General features: G+C 36.7%; 1 protein-coding gene across 15 annotated transcripts in view; it reads left to right on the forward strand.

Moving 5' to 3' along the window:
- The window catches only part of KLHL32 (kelch like family member 32), a 120539-nt gene that overhangs the window by 59653 nt on the left and 39963 nt on the right, over nt 1–20923 (forward strand). The gene's annotated exons all lie outside the window — the stretch shown is intronic.

Genomic DNA, 20923 nt, shown 5'->3' on the forward strand with positions numbered 1-20923 from the left:
ATCTGCAAATGAAATCCACGTAGTTAAGGAAGGCTTCCTTAAAACCACTTATCCTCTCTGCAGTTGGTAACTGGGGCATCTTGTCCCAGGTGCTGTGATACAGATGCTGGAAAGGGAATAGTGCTTGCCCTTTCTCTTTTCTTTGATGAATGAGTGTGCCAGAATTCTTCATTTACAGTGCTACTGAATTACTTTCATGCTGTTTTGAGTTGTTCAGATATCATGAACTTAGCTTAGTTTAGCCTAAATTCAGGACGTACAGTGTGTAGGATCTAGCTGTCATTTATTGTTGTGTGATGATGACACAGAGTTTTAACTTGTTAGGATTGTCTTTAACTGTTTTGATTAGACCAAGCTTTTCTTGTATGAGTGCTGCTCTTATTGTTAGCACTTGTTCCAGCTCTTCTCTAGATGTTCCAGCCTGACAGTTCATTGGCACAATCTTGAACAGTTTCATCTCTTTTTGATACTTTTATCTGGAACCTGTAATAATTCCATGCATTTCAATGAGGATGACTTTTTTTTGCTACAAATGCAGTTGGCATTGCCCATTCATGTGTCTGTTTCAAGGCACATTGGTAGTCTACGAGGTTCCAAAGAATATTGTAATGGTCTGATTCATCTAAGATGATTGCTGAAGTGTCTGATTGTCAAGAATTATTTGTAGTTCATTGGGGACAGAATAATTTCCAGCCAATGCTGACTTTTATAATGACTGGTCTTCAAGGAATTTCATCTTGGTTGTCTCAGAATTAACAAAATGTTATTTTGGCTATGACAGATCCTTTCTTACAGACTAAACAGCTTGGAGGACTTTAATTTTTTGATTAATTTCAAAAAAAATTTCTGTAACAAATTGTTTAAATTGCATTTATGGAAATTTTTTTAAAGAGTTCTCAATCAAATGAATAACAGGAAAAAGGCAAGGAACATTTTCTCCCTACCCTTAATTAGGTAATGCAGTGGAGGTTTCTGACAACACTGCTAGTTTATTAAATGCATTTTATCATCTACAAACTTCTCATTATCAAATGTTCTGTAGTATCTAATGTTGAATCAATATTTTCATTTGAAAACTCATGCTCATTTTAGATTGATAATTTATTAGTTTTTATTTTACAACTGTGGTAAATCATTTTCTTTATTTGCAAACAAGAGAAATGCCCAAGTATTCCGTACTTTAGGTCTTAATTCCAGCTTTGTGTAGTGCAGACTTCTCCCCCCATATCAGTGTTGCCATACCTTGAATTATGATTATTCCACAGCCTCTGCTGTTTGGGGGTTTTGTTTCTAGCTTCATTTGTAGAAGGGGACTCTTTTGAAGCATGCTGATGTATTTTATTTGAGATACATACATATTCATGAATCTCTCATGTCATCTGCATAATTCTCAGGTACATTAAACATTGAAACAAGGCTTGTAAGCGCACACATCTGTCTCAGGCTGAACAAACGGTAAGGCAATGCGATTTTTCTTAACTGCTACAGAGGTGTGGGAGAGCTAAAGACTTGAACTTTGTGTACCTTCAGTGGCACTGAGGTCTGTGATCACTCACACAGCATTTGCTTGCTGTGTGCACATCCAGTTCTCTTAGGTTCTTGTTTCCCAAGTTCCTCCTCCAGCTCAGATGCACTGTCAGTTTTGGCTGAGGTTTTTCAAAGGAGGCTAATGCAGAGAGCTGCAGCCAATAGGCAAACTTTGAAATATAACAGGAATGGGTTATGGGTCTGAGTATCTCATTTCCCTTTTAAAAGTGGATCATATTTGCCATATGACATAGGAGAAAGGAAGAGATAGCTAGTTAAAGGCATTAAATGTGGTGGACATATGAAAATGTACTTTTTAAATTGAACTGTTGGTATTAGGTAGTATGTTTGTGATGATCTGTTTTTGCACTTTAAAGCTTGTGAATGTTTTTTCTGAAGGATACATTACAACTTTTTTCTCATGCAAGAGAATAAATGTATTAAAACCTTTACTCAGAACATAAATATGTTTGTTTCATGAGTATGTCTTAGTTACATAACTGGTTGTAGATCTAAGAAGTTTTTGTCTTTTTTCTCAACTGTTTGTGTATTCAGTACCAGAGAGCCACAAACTGCAAATTATTTCAACAATCAAAGAGTCTTAATAAGGAAGGAATGCTATTGAGAATATAAGTTTTTAATGGAATTTCCTTCTACTGATCAACATCAGCTCAGTATTGTGTGGGTAGTAATTGGTTTTTAAAGCAGAGGTTGATTTCCACTGGTATTCAGAGATCTGGGATATTGAACTGTCCATAATTGAAATCTTAAAGCTAAGTGATCTTTCTGTTTATTCTGAAGTACTTTTTTTTTTTTTTTCAGTGGAATTCTAGGTATTAGAATTAGTACCTGAATTACATTTAAGGTGTAATAGTTGTGGGTGAGGAGTTTAGAAGTTGCAGAACAGTCCAAAGCATTTCTGATTGGCAGGATGTGGCATGACTGTTAGAGAGCATTTATCCCTTTAATTTTTTGCTGCCAGATTAGGCAACTTTTGTGAAGAACAGATGAAGTTTACACTCTGGACAGAGTCTGGGACATCATTTATGTTATGTGTATTGGTTGGACAGTAGCCTAGTTTCAGTACAGACTTATTTGAAATGACTGTCCTTGTACATAATGCTGGAAATGATTTCTTATTCTCGCAGTTCCTCGGAGGAGCAGGTATAGTACACAAGAGCAGTGATGATCCTGATTGCCACTTAAGTTACTCTGACTTGTAAAAATTTTTCTTGGGATCCTAAATATTTTTGTTTGAAGTGAACTTGAGAGTTTGATGCCAATTTTCCCATTATTTTTAAGTGCATTAAGTTCCCTGCTAAATGGTAAATGTAACAGGTGACTTTTTAGAAACTTCATTACATTAAAAGGAACTCTAATACAGGTATATGTGTTTGCTTGCTACTGATGTCAGTCATACCATCTTTAAAGACAGCTCATTTAAGTTAAAAAGGAAAGAACATTTTAGGTGAGTGACAAAAATAAGCCTGAGGACAGCATTGTACAACTGCAGTCAACTGTAATTTTCTTGGAACTGCCTCTGTACTGTCCCTCTCTGGATTCTTGTATACAAAAGCAGACAGTGAGGAGGATCAGACCTGGAATGTAAAAATTAGATTAATCAACTCATAAATCCTCCTGGAATAATTCATGGTAATGATTGAAGCAGGCAAATTGTCTTGGGTAGAGGCATTTGATTTGTAATCTTGTACTGAAATGGTCGATTTAGGCTTAAAAACCAATTTTTTTTCCTGGTGTACAAATGCCAAATGATCTAAATATTTTCTTATTCTAATTTTAAAGTATTTGAAGGTGTTGTAGATTGAAATATGCTACTGTTTTTAAGCAGAAAAAGCCACAAAAGAATTTGTGTGTGAAATTAAAAAGAGGCGTGTGCATGGTTTATATATGTGGGTAGGCCAGAGCTTCAAAGCTATTTATTTTTCTTAAACCAAACTTCTCCATTTGGAATGGTGCCAATGACAATCCCAACTTTCAAGATAAACTCCTTCAGAGATGAATTAATTTGTACACCAGAGATTGAGAGCATCACCTTTGTATTGCTAGAAGCCCCAGATCAGTTGGGATTTTAGCTCCTGGGTTTTTCATATAGAGTGAATTAAACTGCTGGAAAGAAAATCTAAAGGTCATCTAGCAACCAAGGCTTGCTTTTTTTTAACTAATACAGAGTTTTTAATCTAAGTACATGCATGCACACTCTGCACACTCCCCTCAATCCCCCAGAATTAGTCACCACCAGCAAGCTTAACTCTACCAACTTTATCCTGTGGTGAAGTTACCTTCCCATGCTAAGAATACAAAGTAGACAAAAATAATGTCTTACATTTTTCTGGTTTTAAGTGTTACGCAACCAGTTGTTGCTGTGCTATTTTTTGAAGGAGTAAGTTTTGTCAGCTTGTTGTCATTGAGCTATTGATAGTGATCAGAAAAGTTCTTGGAGAAAGCTCAAAAATAACGTTGGGATTTTTTTTTCTGTTATCTCTTTAATATACTGATATATTACAGAGATTTTATATATATATATATATATATATATGAAGTGTTGTTGCACTAGTGAGGATTCCAATCTAAAATGGGACTTGGAAGCAAAATGATGGTATTTGTCTCCATTTTTTACTTGGTATCAGTGAGGAAAATGAAAATATGCCAAAGTGATAATAGCCAGGTACTTTGAATGCCATTCTTACTGTAATCCACTTGCTGCTATTTATCTGCAGTGTTAATTGAAACTGATGATGGATGTGTAAAAAAAATTATGCTGCAACATCTAGGTGAACTACTGCTGGCAAGATCAAAGCTCCCAAGCTGTCTAAGTTGTTGTATGGATACACCTTGCCAGTCCTCTGCAGCAAAGTTACAGGAGAGGTGGCAAGTTGGGAAGAGGCAGTTAGTGCTGTATCTGCCATCTCTTTGCACATTCTGTCAGGAAGGGTGAGCAGCTTTGCCATGTGTTTTAACAGGGACAAGGAAATTGTATTGCTTCACCATTTCCCTCCCTGCCCTTCCCGTGTCATTCTAGCCAGCGTGGACTCTTTAGATGACTTTTCTGTCCATCAGTCCCTGAAAGATTTCTGCTTCTGGAATCTTTCCAGTATTTTTATAAAGCTCTAAACAGGAGCTGATGAACGCCAGAATTCTTAGTGTACAAAATTCTTCTTTGGTTTTATTACCATCTGATCAATAATAATGCTTTATGTTCTCACTGTCCCTCCTGGCCTCCAGTGTATTTCACTTAAAATTCTCCATATGAGTTGAGGCAGTTTGGATTCATGAGCCCCCAAAATGGAAGTATTTGTAACTGGGTAGTGCAGCTGTCGTTATCTTCTTGTGTTCTCAGCGACACGTCCACTTAGAAGTCTGGAGGAAAATTTTGTTTATTGCAAGAAATGTCATTCAGAAGGCAGAATGGCTGAACTGGACTTGGAATGAGGCAGTCGGGGCCCTTCCTCCCCAGGTCTGGACAGCAGGTGGCAGTGTGAGTCCATAACAGTTTGAGCAGAGAAATTCAAGCTAAAATCGGAAAAAATGAAAAGAAAAATTATTTATTTTTACTCTGTATTAGTCTTCTGACCTAATCAGTAAAAAAGTCATTATTCACACAACACTGGGCAATATGCATTGTAATTTTTAACAAATAATAGGAAACTGTTAATGTTTTCACAGGAAATACAGTTCTGTCTTGTGCAGCAATGGTCATTTATCACTGCACTTTGTGAAATCACTCATTTGTTCTAATTTGAATGTAAATGACTCTAAGGTTTTACAAATAAGGTGACAGACTCACATAAATGTAATTGCAGGGTTCATCTCTCTCTTTTTATATATCACTCATTAAGTTATGAATTAAATACATCGTATTAAACCAGGGGCATGTCCAATGATGATATTGTAATGGCAAATTACTCTGTGCTATTAGAGGTGTATTTTTTATTCATGGACATTAATTTGTCATTAAGCGGCATTAGTTTAGCACTTTTATGTGGAAGACGTGACCTGAAAGAGGAGACTTACAGCTCTAATGTGAAAGAAGAGGAATATAGGCACCAGACATAGAGAGGGAGTTTTTAACTCCTGGAAGGAAGCAGAGAGAAATTTTACTTAAATTTGCTTTCTTCTGTAGCACTTTGAGTTGTGTTAAGCCATTTTAGCAAATGTATTTCTGACAAAAGAAAATCTTTTGATTATAAAGTATTTACAATATGGGAAAAGCCAGAATGCTAAGTACGAAATGGTGACTATAAATCATTTGTAACCTATGAACCTGAAGAGAACACTAGGCTTGAAGTGAGTTACAATCTGATTTTATCTTAGAAGTATCACTGTGGTAGAGAGCTAATTGTTCATCTTTTCTTTCCTCTGTACAAGCTTACCCAAAGTAAAACTGATTTTTTTAATTCTTCATTATGAAGTAAATATCTTTTACCTCTTGTCTACTTTGTATTTTTAGATACACTATTATTATTTCCACAGGGGTCAATTTCAAATTCTAAATGAAGTAGCAAAATCTTTCTTAAGAAAATGAATGAAAAAATGCATTATTTGATGGAATTTCAGGAGGCAACTTAGCACCTGAGGTATTAAACTAAGGAAAATAGTGAATGACTCAGTCTGCTCTGTCTTTAAAAGATGTCAAAAAGACCTTGTAAATTTTATTTTAATTTTTCAGTCAGTTTAATAGATGAGACTTTCAAAACCTTGTTTATTTAATGGTGAAGATGGACTGAAGTAATGAGGATCCAAGTTGATGCATTCTCCAATTATGCAGTATTTACATTTTAATCTTTTTTGTAAACCATTTCTCATTAAAGGCAAAAGAAATCCAGACTTGATACAAACCTATGAATTTTGCAGTTGATAACCTGCCCCACCTTTTTTATGTTTTTCTGATGGCTTAATCGTTACTGTATGATCCATCTACCTGAACTGCTTGCAACATACTCAACTAATTGTGCTCATTAAGAAGAAAGATTTGTAAGGAAAATTACGTAAGCCCAAGTTATGTATAAGTAGCTTCAGAAATGGAAATATTCCAGATTATCATCTCTTTTTAACTGCTATTAAACACTGCTAAATACTCTTAAACTATTTATGTTTGTTTATAGGGGCCACAAAAAAGAAACAAGTTTCATATAAGGCTTTTGATATTTTCCAGTAGATCTCGTAGCAGAATTTTAACACATTCCATCGTTTATGGTATTTTGTTTGCACGACTGTATGAATAAAATTTGTATTTTATGAAGAATTTGCACTTTCACTTGAATAGTGATGTAGACTAACTCTGTTTAGAATAAAGGCACCTATCTGTCCAAGGTATTGAATAGGCCTTGAAACCAGAATGAATATAAAAGTGTACGTGCTGTAATGACTTACTGAATCTTCAGCCAATATGCAATCAGAGCTTTGAAGGTTATAAATTGTCCTCATTCTTCTCACTAATTCTAAAAATTAAAGATACTAGCCTAAAGATTAGTGGCATCAACAACTTTATTAACATCAATAGCATCCTGGAAGTGTGTTATTTCAAATATGAAAAACATGAGAAATGCCTGTAACTTCATTCACCTGATTTTTTTTTGTAATATATTCAAAACATTTGTTTATTAATTTGGAGGAAGTTTTTGCTAAATTTCTCATCTGTTTAAACAGTTTTATGGAATTTGTGATTTCTGTCACAGAGTGTGTCTATCTGTATAGGCAGCATTATATCTTAAACCAGGTCTTTTATTTACAATTCAGTAGGAACTGAAGTGGTAGCACATGAAATTCTTTCTACAGTAATTTTTATGGGAGCTGTTGTGTTCTCTGGATTAGAGGGGTAATGATCTATTGGCTGAACTTGTCTTGTAAGCACTTTCACCTTTGTTGTGGAAGTTTTCAAAGCTATATAGTGGATTTTTTTTCTAAATTCCATTTCATTATTTCCTCCTTGTTAATTGGAAGCACTGTCTATTCTAATTATATATGTAAAGGGCCCTGAGTTTCCATAGCATCTCAGCACACCTGCTTATCATGGGGATGTATTGTAGTAACCTCAGGTATGTTCAGTTGCCAGCAGTCACTAGGATTGGAAGCCAAACTGACTTGAGATGGCATGTTGTGGACATGAAAAACACCAGGGGGAAAGGCCTGCTGCCATACACCATGCCCCAAATCAGTGTTTATATATGTTTGTATTTGGGTTTGCCTCCCTCTCAGTATTTTTACTCATATTTGCAGCATTACCATCTTCATGAGGAACTGAAGTATGTAGGAAGTACATGTATACAATGCTGATGTCCAAGATCCCCAAGACTGCTATTAAAAGTTTACTGTAGTTGAAGGTTTAGTGTAAGTTTACTATAACCAAACACTTGAAATTATTTGACTGCCCTAGGTAGTGCTGTAAGTCTTAACTTCCATGTATTCCTAATCAAGTTCTGGACTCACATAGCACCATTCATCCCTGGACCAAAACTTGAACAGGTTTAACAATTTCTTGAAAAGGAGCAAAATAAGTAGCAAAAATGATGTGTGTGTGTGGTGAATATTTTGAGGTGGGGGAAAACAAGCAATATTAGGCATATGTAACCCAAGTTGTTGATAGGGTTTTTCTTATAAGTGTGGTTGAAATCTTTGAAATTTGAATATTTTAGCAACATTTCTTACTGAAATTTGTATTTGAGAAGGACTAGCTTTTGTAACATTGCATGCAACAATCTTTGACTAAAATCTTTTTCAGTAAGCTGTAGTTAATTTTTGAAAGCAGTGACTGGTCTGCAGAAGTACATTTTTTTTGAAGCAACTGAGCTATATCTCATCTTTAAGTACCCTTACAATGTTCTGTGAAAGAGTGTCACAGAACAGATCAGATTGGGAGGTAACATTGTGGGTTGTCTGTTCCAACCTTCCTGCTCAAACTGGGTCATCTGATGGCACAGGAATGTATAAAGGCAGTTCTCAAATATCTCCAGTGAGGGAGACTCCACAGCCTCTCTGAGCAGTCTGTTCCAGTGCTCAGTCACCTGCACTATACACAGTGAGTTCTTTCATTATATTCAGGTGGAACTTCCTGCATATCAGCTTGTGTCTGTTGCCTCTTGTTCTATTGCTTGGCACCACCAGGAAGAGCCTGGCTCTATTCTCTTGGCACCCTCTTTTCAGATATATTATTGAGGTCCCCTCTCAATCATCTCTTCTTGAGGCTGAACGGGTCCAGCTCCCTCAGTCTTTCCTCGTAACAGAGATGCTTCAGTCCCCTAAACATCTTTGTAGCCCTTTGATGGACCCACTTCAGAAGTTCCAGGTCTCTCTCTTTCTGAGGAGCCCAGGGCTGGACGCAGCACTCCAGATGTGCCTCACCAGGGCTGAGTGAAGGGGCAGGATCACCTCCCTCGATCTTCTGGCAATGTTCTTCTTGATGCACCCCAGGACACTGTCTGCCTTTTTGGCCACAAGGACAGACTGCTGCCTCATGGACAGCCTTGTCCCCCAGGACTCCCAGGTCCTTCTCCACAATATGTTGCTTCACTTGATTCTATTATGTTTAAAGGGAAATTCTGGAGAGGTGCCATTCAAACTCTACAGGATTGAGATCCTGACACATATCTGTAGTTGTGAACACTTAGAAACGGGGCCCACAATGATCTATTCAGCTTTTAAAGGTGGTGTCTTTAAGGTGAAACCTTGAAGTCATTGAAAATTTCATCATTTGGTTGTCTTAAATATATGATGCATTGATTAAATGTTCTTCTCTGTGGGAAAAAAGAAGGCTTTATGCTAAATCAAGAGATGCTGACTGTAAGCAGTTTGATATTTGGAAGTGAGGGATTGAATTATTTTTTATTCTTGGTAAGAACTGCTAGAAACAAATGGACAAGAGTCATCATGATCTTTGAAGGCTCCTGCATTCCTGCTGGTGCTTGGCACCTGCAACAGTGTAAACATTCATATGAATTCGTTTTGGGAGGTCTTGTGACTTTTTTGGCACTACTGAAGGTCAGATGTAGAAAATCAAACTTGATGGATGAGTCAAGGCCTGTTTTTTTTACATTTGGCCTTCACCCTTTCCAGGTTTTCTAGTTTTGAAAGTCAGAATCATAATAATTTCTGATTGAAAGAATGACAGGTAAATCCCTAGTCAATAATGCTTAAAATATACTTAGCCTGGAGAGAAAAAGGAGGCTCAGGGGAAACCTTATTGCTCCCTAGAACACCCTGAAAGGAGGTTGTAGCCTGCTGGGGTCCATCTCTGCTCACAGGCAACTAGCAACAGGACAAGAGGGCACAATCAATTGTGCCAGAGGAAGTTTAGGCAGGACATTAGGAAAAAATGCTTCATAGAAAGAGTGATTTGCTGTTGGAACTGGCTGCCCAGGGAGGTGGTCACTGTCCCTGGAAGTGTATAGAAAAGACTGGATATGGCACTTAGAGAAAAGACTGGATATGGCACTTAGTGCCTTGATCTACTTGACAGGTGGTGTTAGTGCATAGGTTGGACTTGATGGTCTCAGACGTCTTTTCCAACCTAGTTAGTGCTGTGATTCTGTGAAAAACAAGCAAACTCCTCTTGATCTTCACATGTACTAATTATTTTTTGAATTCAGTGGTTCTTCCAGATTTTTTTAATTCTTTTACTTTTCAGCCTATTTGTGGCCTACCGCTATCCCTTTTAATGCTGTTTCTCTTGAAATCAGTTCTGATTATTACATTGTAAACCTAGTAATAACACAGCTCCTAGTTGTGAGGAAAAAGAGGTGATCTTTTCACTGCATAAATCTGGGGAAAGATAGTTGTAGAGAGTTTTATTTTACTGGGGTATAATGTCTATACAATACACATTGCAGACATTTTCTAGTATATTGAACCGTATACAGTAACATTATACGTAACTTAAAATTCTAAGTTAAAGTCGGTGAAAACAGGAATTACCTAACTACTTGAGCACTGGAGTGGGTTCCAGGCATTTGAGGTTCTGTTCTTTGTATAGTCTGCATCATGGGAAATCTTTTAAATTGTCCTTCTGCTTCTCCTTTTTTCTTCTGTAAAATGAGTATTTGCCTTGGTTTAGTGCTATGAGCAACAAAAATAAAATTCTTAGTGATTTTTGAGCTGAGGTCAGATATTGCAGGAGCATAGAGATACCTGAGCAAATAACAGTTTTCCAAATAAAATGGAAATGTTGCCTTTTTATCATTCATATACTTACAGTCAGGTTCTTTTAACTGCTGGGTACTCTCATATCTTCCTGCAGCTGCAACAAGTCTCTTGCTTTTGAGAGGAATGAGAAACCATTATAACCCCAGTGGTCAAATTGCACAAATATTTCCTTCTTTACCTGTACAGACAGTTGTCAAAAAAACTTGTTTTATTGCAGTCATTTTTTTTTAATGCAGAGCTGCAAAATGTACATAATCCCATGAAGCCAATGCAAACAGTCCTGTACTTTCTAGTTCCTTGTCCAGGGCAACTCTGATCCTACATTCATGCACCAGAAACTATTTTCTGAAAATTTAGTCAGAGCTATTTTTCCTTTCATATATTCTCTTCATGTTATAAATATCTTTGCTCAAGATCAAATCCTCCAGGAGTCTTCCTTTAAAAAACTAAGTTGAGGACCTAAAATCTTGCAAGGTTAGTTTTCCAATGTGTAGTTTTTAAGTATCCTTTAAGTTTGGACTTCAGCACTGGGACCAATAATTTAAGAGTAGATTTAAAATGTAATGTTGAAGCAGCAAGATGGCTTGTTTCTTTTTTTGGGCAGTACTGGGTGTGCATTTTATGACATGAGCTGTTTGTTGGTTTTTTTTTTCCCCCACAGCACAGTTCTGAGAACTGATGTTGCTATTTATGACTGCTTCCTAGTGCATCCTGATGGCTTGTCAATGTTGTTCCAAATAGAACAACGTTATATATGTTCTATATATGTTACTGGCTCCCAGATAGATATAGATATACCTACACTTTTTTTTTACTTTTTTTTTTCTCTTTTTTCTTTTTTTTCTTTTTTTCTCTTTTTTTTTTCTTTTTTAACCTGGGAAGCCTGACAATACCCATGCTCCTTCTGCAGACTCTGCAGATAAAACTTACCATTCTTCACTTACATACTCCATTAAACTGTTAACAGTATTGGATCAAAATTTTTGAGGACTTTTGTCTGTCAAAGTTATACTCATTATTGAGTTATCCTGCACTGGATTCAGCATTTTGGTAGATAGAGTATCACATGCTGCCTTAAAATTCTAATGAAGTTTTGTTGCTTTGGATTCTTTTGCAAAAATTTCTGAAACTTGAATTTAAGGTTGTACTTGTTAAGTAACCTGTTATTCCATGTATTTTAGGCAATTATTCTCTGATGTTATTAGATGACCAGCTCAGCTATTCTTTCCAATTCTTAATTTTCAGATGTGCCTGTTAGCTTTGTAATCCTTAAGCATTTGGTGACAGTTTGTTCCCTGGAATGTGTTTTTAAGAAAAGTGTCCCCTTGCCATGCTTAATACAGAGCACATGTATATATAAATGAAATGTTCCAGAAATAAAATGTCATAAAAACATTATGAAGCTGTTGTTTGAAACATCCTTGTTCTTATTTATACCTAGAGAGTTAACATTAGTATATTGATAATTCTAAATGTGCTCCCTGTTTGTTATTTAGTGTAATGTCTTGGGTTGTGAATGTTGCCTTCCTTTTTTCACTTAGCGATGATGATGCTTTTTATCAGTCTTCATCATTTTTCAGTTACATGTGTGCAGAGCATAGCTGGAGGAACAGTCACTCAGCCTCCTCGAGAAGCCACATCATCTCTGAATTGTGATTCTAAATCTCCTTCTATAGTCCAGTACTGTTTGCCTCTTGTAATCTCTGGGTTTCTTGTCTGGATCTGCTCTTGTGCTCTTTGGTCTGGGTTTTTTCACGCTTCTGCATCTAAAAGTGGTAGTGTCTTTTTCTCTCCAATGTGGATCCCAAGCAGCACAAGAAAAACAGACTTATGGCATTTGGTTTTGTCATTGTGATTAGACCCACAGTGCACAATGATTGCAGACAATCTTGCTTTGCTGTGGAATAGATTATGGGCAGTGCAGCTAAAATGTGAGGAGATTTTGGACTGAAAAGTTCAAACGAGTTGTTACTGAGCATATCCAAATTATTTTTCTAGAGGCTTAATGAGGGGTGTCACTGGAAGTTGTTCCCAGGGATGGAAACTCCTATGATCTATTTCTGAATATTTTTAATATGGAAGAGAATGGTCTTTTCCTGTCAGGCTTATTCTTAATAATGTATAATACGCTTTCAGGGATGTTTTCAAGGAATTTCGAGTGATTCATCTTGAAGCTGGAAAACTTCAGCTTGGCTTATTAAATGTTGGCAAAATAGCAAGTTATTTTTAAAAAATGCATTGGAAAGGGAAACTGTCAGGTGCACTAATACCTCTATTAGCAGATATATCAGGAATGTTGATTTAAATTTTTTTTCCCTTCTCCCTCTGTCATCCATGCTCATAATGGAAATATGAATTAAGAATAAAAATTGCACTTTAATGTACTGTGAATTAGAAATAATTTTTCTTTTTCTATTTTCTATGTTTAAAAGTTTTCATACTTAATATTGATTTTATACTTTGGTTTCCAGTATATTAAGGAGGATTTACTTAACTACTTTTCATAGAATAAAATCATAAAATCATTAAGATTGGAAAATACCTCCAAGATCGAGTCTGACTTTTGACCAGACACCACCATGTCAATTAACCCTCACAATAAGTGCTATGTCTGGTTGTTTCTTGAATACTTCCAGAGAAGGTGACTCCACCACTTCCCTGGGCAGCCTGTTCCAATGCTTAACCAAAGAAAAAAATGCTTCCAAAGAAAAAAATTATTCCAGGTGTCCAACCTGAACCTCTCCTTGAGGAAATTTCCTCTTCTCCTTTCACTAGGAGAAGAGAGCAACCCCCATCTAGCTAGACCCTCCTTTCAGGAAGTTGTAGAAAGAGATGAAGTCACCCCTGAGCCTTGTTTTCTCCAGGCTAACCACACCCACCTCTCTCAACTACTCCTCGTGTGAGTCACTCTCTAGACCCTTCATCAGCTCCATTGCCCCTCTCTGGACTCTCTCTTGCTCTTCAATGTCTTTCTCATAGTGAGGGGCCCAGAACTGGTCACAGCACTCAAGCTGTGTCCTCACCAGCGCTGAGTACAGCCAGCCAGCCGTTTCTCCAGTCCTGCAGGCCACACTGTTTTTATACAGCCCAGGATGCCATTGACCTTCTTGGCCACCTGGGCACAGCTGGCTCATGTTCAGCTGCTGTTGACCAGCTCCTCCAGGTCCTTTCCCACTGCACAGTTTGCAGCCCCCAGCCTGTAGTGCTACATGGGGTTGATGTGGCCCATGTTCAGGACTCAGCATTTCGTGTTGTTGAACTTAATACTCTTGGCGTCATCCCATTGATCCAGATACAATTTGAAACACAGTCTTAAAATTAATTGAACTTATTTCCACCCCCCCTCCAGTAACTGGTGTAGAACAGTACAATTACAAGATCTGTTACTCAAAGACAAAATGCAATTAAAGAAGTGATTGGAAAATAGTTTCTGAGCATCCTCAGTAAGAATCTATTGCATCATAATTCCCATTTGTAATATGTCATATTATTTCTGTCTTGCCTGCCAGACTGAGTGGCTGTTGCTGTGTCTCACTTGAGGACCAAGTTTACAGAGAATTTTCATGTATTAAATCATAGGATGACTTTGGGGTACTAATGTTGGCATCAAGAAAAAGGCAGTTTGACTTCTAAGGTATTTCATACAAGATAATTTATAAAGCTAAGGAAGTATTAATGCTTCTTGTAAAGGTACTGCTGAAAAATCAGGAATACTGGGAAGGGTTTGCCCATGCAGAAAAATAAGCAAAATCAAAACTGTGAGAGGCATAGAAAAGGTCAACTAAGATGATGAGGAAGACCACTTTACCTGAGATTAGAAGAGTTTGCCTTGTTTGGTCTAGTAAAATGAGGGCTGTGGAGGAATATTGTTTTCTGTAAATATATCAAGGGAGTAAACACTGATGGGAGAGGGGGCATGGAGAGAAACATTATGCTGTTAGATCTGGAAGATAATTTTGGCACAGAAACAAATGTATATAAACTGTTTGAGTAAATTAAACTGGAAATCAGGAGATAGAGTCTCAAAATCAGCTGAGCCTTCTTATAATACTAGTTGGGAATAAGATGGATCTTTCTTAATTTATGTTGAAGGTGTTTTGATGAGCTTGGGGTATAGCAGAGAAATAGTCATCCACTTCTGTATTCTCATGGCCTTAAACTGTTATGGGAGCCTGTAACAAAAAAAAAAAGATGTAGTAGTACCATACAGTCCTATTTTTCTTCTTCTGCTTTGTAATTATTTATTTTGGCTTCTGAAAGCTTTGGGTTTCTAAGGGGCAGCACTTTCTCTTCCTGGATTTGTCAATATTAGCAAAAAAAAAAAAAAAAAAAAAAAAAAGAGAAAACTTAACCATAAAAAATTACTAATTGTTGATGTGTTAGCCAAGTAGTTTTCAGCTTTTCTCTTACGCTGTAGTAATTCCAAAGAGCTAGCAAAAATATAAAATGATAAATCATCTGTAGAGACTATATTCTGTGATTTCTGCTGGAGTTAAGGATATATTAGTGTGCATGAGAAATGTTATTCCTCACAACATGTTTGAAGAGAAGGCAAGCTCCCATAATTTGTAACAATGGTAAATGCTGATAAATCTCGTTGAATCCTTGCTTTGTGTTTCTACAGTGTGAAATGATATAAAAGTGCCAGGGGAAGGGTTAGAGGATCTCCATGTTCCTTCATCCCTGTACTTTTATTTGCTAAATGCAATATAGTGCTACTGTTATCTTGCCAGGAGTAGCTGGTGAGATGTGAAGCTTTTCATTTAGGGAGTTTCTGTGCCAGGGACACTTAAAATAATTTTTTTAATTATAGCAGCAGCTGTTAACCAAGGGAAAGCAGCTATTGAAACCTCTGCAGAACCTTACCTGTAGTTGTTCCACAGGTACCATGAAAATGTAACTGTGTAGTCTTAATATTTCATAATTTCTTTCCATGATACACATAATTGTGTATGCAGATTATAAAAGGTATGTATAATTAGGGTCGTCACATAAAATATTTAATTGAATTGGTAGTTGAAGATATTTGTACTATTTAATAACATAGATCAATCTGTCTGAGTTTCTAGAAAATGTTTGCTTTTTTTTTGGTTTTACTTGGCATGTTTCACTTTCCTTTTTTGAAGACCACACATTTGTGTCATCACATGAGCAATCTGAGAATGTCATGTCTTTTCTCTGGGCTTGTGAAGCTCACAAGCCTCCTCTGTGCCTTCAGAGAGAATTCTCACTAGCACCAGCCAGCAGGATTAAACCTGAAAACTGAGCAGATATAGAGAAACAATAAGTGAGAAGGGAAATGGATTCTTTTAGAGTAGAGGAAAAATAATAAGGGTGATTTATATTTATATTTTTTTGTATTGTTGGTCTTTTACTTAGCTCTAGACCTACTTTGAGAATGCAGCAGGGATGCAAATTAACTTTTCATGGTCAAAAGAGAAAATGGAAGCAAGAATTAAAGAAAGTGGTGAGAAAGCCGTGATCTTTCAGAGAAATTAATTGTATAAAATAAGTCACTTAGAAAGCCATCTTTTACTTTGTCTATAAACACTTCTGAAGTTTGCACTTATCTCATAATAAGTGCAATCAATTCTATACATTGAAAAATTCTGAGCCAGGTGTTTTGCTCTGACCAGGCTTCAGCAAAATGCTTTTCGTGGCTCAACTGGATGACTTTGGTGTTTAACAGAGGCAAATTTAAAATAAGATCTAAAATAGACTTTTTGTGCTTATTATGAAGCCTTTGTGTCTGGTGCTGTGCTGTTGAGCCATGTGCATGATCTTAGTTCTTAAGTAAATGTGTGAAGTTTTGCAGAACTAAAACCTTTGATATACAAAGAAACAGCTAGAACCAGCAGATCTGGATTTCTTTTATCTTAAAATTGTGTTGATCCCTTTTGTTGTCAGGTAAGTATATTTTTGTCGTTGCAATTCTTCATTTTGTTATTATCCCTTATCTATTTAGGGTCCATCTCTACTATGATTTTTGTCAAGATTTTTTTCTGAATGCTGCAGCTGGTTCATAGTATTTAATGTGGCAGAGAACCTGGAGGATGTAGGGTCAAGACCTGTGCTGCTTAAGGATTTTGAATAGCTAAGTCCCTGTCTCAGAGACCTCACGCTTGGGGTTGTATTTTTTTTTTTTTTTGCTTTAAAGAGGCTGAACCCCTTTTAGAAAAGCGGGAAATAGTGTCACCATGCAACTCTTCTCTGCTACAGCAGCAGGGCTAGTCATTTAATACCTTGATTCAGAACAGTGTTGCAATCTAGGAAACAGGTGGAGTTACAACTGGTTAAGGTACTTTGGATATTAATGGCTTGGCTTGGAAGTGGAATTCTAAAGCTGTATATACTTTTGCTGTTTTAATTATGCATTCATTAAAAGCTTTTATACCCAACAGAATAAAGTAAATATTGTTTGATCTCCGTAGTGTGCTCCCAGACTGTAGATTTGCACAGCAGGGTCTTGATAATCTGAATAAATTGTATTTCCCCAAGGAGTTTATCTTTCAAATAAGGTCATAAAGAAATGCATTCTTTCCCCTTAGCTCTCCTTGTGCTTTTTCTGCTATTTATAACACGGAGCACAGAAATAGAGGTATATTGTAGTCTGCTGTGTACTTGGTTATGATTAACTCTAATTTATCAATCTGTTACATCCTTTTCTGTGGCTTGTGCAAGGCAATTATTCTTTAAAGTACAAACGAATAAAGATGGTTTTGGAAGCAATTTAAACACAATGTTTATATCTATTTTTCCTGTTTGACAATTTATCATATCTCTATATTAAAATACAACTCTGTATCAAAATATTCACACTGTCACATCGTTTATTTTGAATATTTAATATTGTCATCTTTCAGATTATGTTTGTTTGTAGAACATATTTTCTTTCATGAGGCTTTTAAATGTCAGCTTATTGTTGAATTGGTTTGGCATCTGAAGGCTGATACTACTGAATCAGAAGACCCTTAGTGTGGAGTAATAGATTCCCTTGCTTCAGTGGGGAGATGCACACTACATAGGATGAATAGGATCTGAAGTAGTTTCTTATTTTAGAAGCAGACACTGATAAATATTTTGGCCAATTTGTTTTGAGTTTACTGTGAGATTTCAGAACTATTTCAACTTAGTTTTAAGTGTTGTATCTATAATTTTATGCATATTTTCTTAGCCTGGATGTGTTTCAGCAGAGTAACATACATCATATTAGAAGAGATAGGATCACTACCTTCAGTTCTTAGTGACAGTTCTGCTTGTGTTCATATTTCATCCTTCAGCTCAGAAAAGATAAGTAGTGTATACATAAAAGTTTATGAAAAAAGGGTTAAAAGTTTTAAAAATGTACATAATCCTGGTTTGTATTGCATGTTTGCAAAGAACATTTACTCCAGTACAGTACCACAAGACAGTCAGTCTCACACTACTTCAAAATTTTGACAGTACCACAAGACAGTCAGTCTCACACTACTTCAAAATTTTGTAGTTGCTCAGTTCATGCAATATAATGATATCTGTGAAAGGCAGAGATTGCCAATACTCTTACTCATGACCACGCCTAAATTTCCTGTTTAGTAACCTGTTTCACTATTTACCAAAGTTTTTAATTCAATTAAGGTTTTAGGATGAAAAATCTATTCAAATCAGGCTGAGCTGACAGTGATGGCTTTGATCCTTCCTGTGGGACTTCTTTAAAGCTAGAAGATAAGGTGCATTTTTCTTGCAACTAACTTACTTTTAGTAACTAACTTCGTTTTAGACTATTTTGGAAAGTTTCACCATTTATAAGAGCGAAGTTATGTGATCAGAAATGAACATTACTGATTCCAGGCCAAGGCCAGTTTTAACAAAACACACTTTAAGTATTCATTAAGAAGCAGACTGTAAGTTCAGCAGGTAACTAATGCATTATGTTAGGAAGCATCAAAAATCATCTGAAATTTAGCACTGAAAATAAGTAAACACAAAACAAATAATAAATAAATAAACAAACACACATACATAAATAAACATCTGAAATAAATTATTACATGCAGTATAAATAACTAGTGAGATTTTGTTTATACACCCATAAGTATATTTGGCCTCTTCAACTGTTAAGACAGCTTTCATAAAAACAACTTCAGTTGCTGCTGATTTGAGAGGCTAGGGGAGTTTGGAGTTCGTGAAAAATATCCAAACCTAAAATGAAGGCTTACCGGTGTCATTCAGATTTCACTGAAGGTGTGAGTGTTTTTCAGGGGTAGATTGCATTTGTGCGTCTCATTACTGGTTCTCTCTAATAAGGATTCTATTATGAAATCTCCAGTATTTTCCTCCTCTGAAGTCTGCTAAAAGCCACCTCTCCTCAACCGACACTCAGTGGGGTTTGACCAGGCATGTATTTTAGTGGGACTGTTGATCCTCAGCTCACAGTACTTGATTATTTAATCACTTATTTATTTATGTCCCTAGACATAGCCATTGACCACAAAAGAGCTCAATAAATACATGCTGAGCTCTTCTAAATTTCCTTCTGGCATTTGGGATTTATTCAATCAGCAAATTCTTTGAAAAGATAGTTTTTTTTAACCAGGCACAATAAACTGTGCTTGTTCCTTGTCAAATACTGTGATGTTTGCTTTGATTAGACTCCTGTGTGTTGTTGCCACCATTGCCATGGCCATCACAGGAGTGGGGTTGTGAGGTGCCATCTGTGATCTGAAGATACTAAATCACCAAGCAAGCTCACAGACCAGATACTTCTCATGTAAAATTCATTCTTTTCTCTTTCTTCAACTGCAGTTTTATCCTTACCTCCTCTGTGTTAGTGTGAGGAGGAGCTGACACTAGAATAGCTGTGGCTTTTGGGATGATGGCTGTTAGTGCTTGTTCTGACAGTGTAAAGAACTTACCTTTGTTCTTCCAAGAAAACCGTGGGAAACTTACGCAGAAGTCTAAGTAGATAATGAATAGGATTTATCTTTAGTGTACAACTCTGCTAGGGAAGGTGCACTGTTCAGACTGGGAGATTATGTAACAAGCAGGAACCTCCACAGGAATTTGATTCCATTTCCTCCAGTACTGACTCCTCTAAGCAGGTTAAAAAATTCTTTCTCCACTCTCCATTGCATATGCATAAACAGCTCCACAGTCATCAGGACAGGCACCCAATTCACACGTTCAAGATGTAGTCCATAAAACATTCCAAAAAAACCCCTCTTCGCACTTTCCCATCTTCCCTGTTGCTCTGCTCTATCTGCCAGCCGTGCAGCTCATTTGACATTTACAAGATTTCTTGTCAGTTTCATTTGGTGCTGCCATTCCATCCAGCAGAGCAGTGAAAGTGAAATTGACTTAATTTAGTCTGTTTCTCTTCCTTGCTCCAGTCCCCGTGTTAACTCACCGGCAAAGTGAGACTGACGAGGCTCCTTGTCATTCTCACACATGGGGCTGGTCAAGGAGAAGGCGGCTGATAGGGAGCAATGCGGTAAATTGGAAGATGAAAACCAGGATTGCGGAGGAGAGAGGAAGAGGGCATGCAGCAAGAACAGAGAAAACGGGTAAACATGATTATTTCCCAGGTGCCCTGGGTACTTTCGTCTAATAGAGGTGGATTCTTGGCCTATTCCCTGAAGGGAGGAAGCGATGTGGTCTAGAACAGCAGTAGTTAGTTGTCTAGATACTAATTTATGAGGGATGCCAAGTTGAAAACATTTATCCCATAAACATCAGTCCTCTGTTAGTAGGATGGACAAAACTTCCTGCCTTGAGCTACTATAGCTTTTGTCTCCTCACATTTTCAGCTGCTAGATGGAGAGGGTAAAGGAGTAGGAGGCCAAAATCCATTATATGTTGATGCCAGTAAGGGTTGGGAAAAAAAATAAAGGGTTCATTTGTTCATTGAAGCAAAATTAATACCTAATGAAATGTAGCTCAGGATCTTGTATTTTGTGAGGTTTCATAGAACAAAAAGTGCTACACAGGTTCTCTAGTTCAATCAAAACAGTAAATAATGAACAAACAATTGCTTTGTAACAAACCATTGTAGTTAAGAAATACATTTTTTAAATCCACTTGTTAGCTCCTGTGAGCTCTTGATGTACAGTGTAAATCATGGTGGTTTATTGCATTATGTACTAATCCATATTTCTTACAGATGCTTTATGCATATATAACCTTAGGAGTTGCAATATAAATTAGTACTATAATATTTATTTGCATATGCACTGGTAACACTTACATATACATTTTGAATGAG

Source organism: Cyanistes caeruleus, chromosome 2 (assembly GCF_971803275.1).
Source record: "Cyanistes caeruleus chromosome 2, bCyaCae1.hap1.1, whole genome shotgun sequence".
NCBI lineage: Eukaryota > Metazoa > Chordata > Aves > Passeriformes > Paridae > Cyanistes > Cyanistes caeruleus.